At 36.9% G+C, this 3,836-nt stretch overlaps 1 long non-coding RNA gene across 1 annotated transcript in view; it reads left to right on the top strand.

The window, feature by feature from the left end:
• LOC135157615 (uncharacterized) overlaps window positions 1-3,012 on the top strand; it is a 6,132-nt gene extending 3,120 nt beyond the window's left edge. The window contains exon 2 of the long non-coding RNA XR_010296611.1: window positions 2,103-3,012. This is a non-coding gene — a long non-coding RNA (uncharacterized LOC135157615). The remainder of the gene's footprint in view (window positions 1-2,102) is intronic.
• Window positions 3,013-3,836: the final 824 nt, after the last annotated feature.

The following is a 3,836-nucleotide window of genomic DNA, read 5'->3' as shown; positions in this document are numbered from 1 at the left end:
GATTATTGTGATGATGATCATGGTGAAGAAGAAAGGGAGGGAATGAGAAGGAGAAGGAGAACAGGGAGGAGATGACAAATAACGGAAGTGGAGGTGAAGGATAAAAACAGGAGAGGAGAGGAAAGGTTGAAGAGGAATGAAGAGAAGAATAAGATGGAGAAAAAGAAGATGGAGGATAAGAAAAAGAGAAGAGGAGAAGGAGAGGAATAAGAAGAAAGTAGAGAGGATGAGGGTGAAAAGGTGTGATACCAAGAACAGAAAATTAAAGAAAAGAGACATTAAAGGAAAAAAAATATAGTATGATTTGATCATAGCAGTTTCGAAAGACATACATTATAAAAATGAAGTTTAAGACTTGATTATTTGAAGGGGACATAAAAATCAATTATACAGCTCTAGAAATCAATCACATATTTTTTTAATTTGAAAATATTTCAGTCTGTGATCTATAAAATGGTTTATTTTTGCAATTTGTCATTCAATAGTTGATAAGACCTGGTCTCCATCTCCAGGGAATAATTTTGCTTCTCAAATTTGATTAGCATTCCTGGGTTGTATTAAGAGAAAAGCTTTGAACAAAGTTCTGTACATTCCTACATGTACATGTATGTAAAAACTTGCTATAAATTTTGCATTGTAACACATTGCAATGCAGTAAAGAAAATTATTCCTTGCTCCCCCATCCCCAGTCAACCAACACTTGTTTCTGGGTGAAGTTTTATGTATAGGCTTTATAGGCCTACACACAAAGGAGAAATCAAGGAACAACAAGTTATTGACGATGACTCAGTGGAAATATTCCACGCTCTCCAGGTAACTTGGGTGTGGAGATGAACTTGTAAGAGACCCGTCAGTCATCATCTATTCATATTCCACTGTTACCGTGGCAACATTCTATGAGGAGAAATATGAATGAGTGATAGGGCTTTACCATGCGCGTCAGTAAACTTCAATGCAATGTAGGCCTATACAATCATGTCGATGATAATGTACTGTGCGGAAAAATGGCTGTTCAGGAGAGAGGGTTTTTTTTTTACGGGTTGGTTGGCGAACGTGTACACGTATCTGGGTGTATTCATGAAATTATAATTTGTCACATATGTTCAAGGCTTCAGGTCTGCATATGTTGCTTTTGCTAGTCCCACATGTGCACATGTGTGTAGTGTCATTTTTCATGTAGCTTCAACACATGTCTTTGTTTTCTATTCTTGTCATATGAAAATATCTTTCAATATGGTTGATGAATGGTTAACACGATCCCTACATACGTATGCAACCAGATGTGCAGTTTCTCATCATATCTCTGTACTCACACTTAAGAGAATATCCCCCTTATGAACAAACTTATATGTAGGGTACTTGTGTGAGAAAAAGAGAAAAATTCAGAAAATCAATGGAACAGGTCTGTTGCGTAGAGACTATTCCTGTGTGTTGTCTATTGGATCACGGAGATGATGACTCATCCTGGCGAGGCTGAACAACACATAACCCGCCAGACACCTAGTTTAGTCAATCAGACCCTATTTTGCAAATGACTCCACCCTGACAACAGTACTGTAGGTCTTATTTATTGAGCCATACTATGTTGTGTGAAATGATTTTTAATGATTCAGGTGAATGACCTGAAGATTTATATAAAGCACAAGATAGATGGAACCATGAATAAAATTAATATATAGGCCTACATTTATGTTACAATTTTGGGAATAAATCTTCAACCAAATTATCACGATCCTAATATTGAAATGAAAGTAGAGTTGATACCTTTCAAGCATTCAGGCAAGTTGATATCTTTCCAGAGGATTCCACAACATAGCAACTTATCAGCCTACAGAGGATCAAGGCTAATTTACAACAAAAAATGAAATATGGAAAAATTGAATAAAAAAAACAGAGAAAAATAATGATAATGAAATAAAAAACAAACTCAAGGATTATCTGTAATTGTAATACTTGGAGATATATGTACCCATAGGTTACTTTTCTATTTTTTTGTCAATTGTTAAAATTTAGTGAAGCAAGGCTTTATTAAATTTTATAATATTTACTAAATTTTTATAATCTGATCGATTTCTGACCATATTTTTCTCTTTTATTTTCAGGAAATAAAGTGGAGTCATGAAGTTTGCCTTGTGTTGAGCTAAACGCTGGACCTTCTACCAAAAACAAAAGATTTATGGAAGTCTATTTTTAAGGAAGAGTCTAATTTTTTTCACAAGAGAGAATTTATTCAGATCTATATATATATATGGATACACCACAACCAACTTACCTCAAGAAAAACCTCATCAATAAATTCTAACAATCTGGTCCTGTTGGAACCAGTATAACACTGCCAGAGATTCTGCAGGGCCAAATATCAAGAAGGAGGAATTTCATGATTTTGTTAGAATTTTTGTGCGAACACTGGTTATTTCTCATTCTTGATTGACTATTTTCATTCCTCTGTGATAGGAATTTGTCTATGAGGAGAATTACTGTCTACAGTACTCAGAACGAACAAGTAGAACTACGATTTTAGATGGTTTTATGCTACTTCTTGGAGCAGAGAGAGAATTTGTTTAGATTTTGTATTTTGTAAAAAAGTGAGCGGGGCAGTGTGCCTAATGCAGAATATTGATAAAAGCGACAGAAGTGCTTGTTGGATTGGGGCCGTTGCCTTGGCGACGCCAACAGAGGGACCACTGTGCTTTTTCGGCCTGTCTCTGTGGCTAGAGAATTCGCAAGGATATGCAGCTAAGGCTGGAACTACCCGTTGTTAATCGGTACGCGGCCCAACCAATAATTCGCATGATGACCAGAGAGGTCCCCACAGAGTGTCGACGAACGCGCCTCATGAAGCCCGAGATTCTCGCCAAGTTGTTGAGCAGCTCCCCCAACGGCCAAGAGAAGCCGTTGTTGGTGGACAGCCGTTCGTTTTTGGAATACAACGTGGAACATATTCAGTGTGCGGTCAATATCAGCGGCTCCAAGTTGGTCAAGAGACGCCTTCAAACTAATAAGGTGAGTGTTGTTAATTGAGCTTTTATGGTCTTAATCAAAGGTTTAAAAAGACTGGCAAATTAATAACAAAATATTTTGTGACCAGGGTACTTGATATGGAGAAGAGTGGGGCAAGGCGGAACATTGCAGGGTCTCTGAAATGTGATATAATCTATTTCTCAATAAAGTAATAATTTCTGTTTGATAACAAAATATTACTCTAGTGAAACATGACATAGAGTCCAAGATCTCTTTTTTTATCTTCTTGCTTCCATTTTCTTCCAACTTTTTCCTTCTCTCCTCTTTTGATTTTTTTTTTTTCAAAGCAAAATTGTTGATTGCAATGGTTGGGCCTATTCCTTTACTGAGGCCAGAAAGTGAGTGTATACTGAACACATGGCCTTCATTTATAGGGCGCACGCACCTGACCCATGAAGTTATAGGGGGTGTTGCCCAAGTCATCAGTCAATATCAGCAGCCCTATATGAGTAATTAATTACTCCTAATACAACTCTTAATTGGAAAAGATCAGCATGAGTCATGGGTAACAGAGTCTTCATTGAGGGGGGCAACATTGCACCCCTCCTACATGTAGCTCCTTCCCCGTTTTACAAACTTTTATAAACAGTATGATAAAGCACGGTTAGATACAGTAGCATATTCAAATCTACAGTCGATTACTCATCTAAGTCTTATTAGTCCTATTATCATCCTGGCTGTTTAAGCAGTGGGATGCATATTTTCTTTGAAAATCGGGTCTATAGCACTGTACATGAAGACATTGTTGTCTATTTCTGTAATTCCTTATCCTGTAGGGCCTACGTATATATTTTTTGTATTCAACCCATATATAT

This window comes from Lytechinus pictus, chromosome 19, assembly GCF_037042905.1.
Source record: "Lytechinus pictus isolate F3 Inbred chromosome 19, Lp3.0, whole genome shotgun sequence".
NCBI lineage: Eukaryota > Metazoa > Echinodermata > Echinoidea > Temnopleuroida > Toxopneustidae > Lytechinus > Lytechinus pictus.
This window is presented reverse-complemented; position numbering and strand designations above follow the sequence as displayed.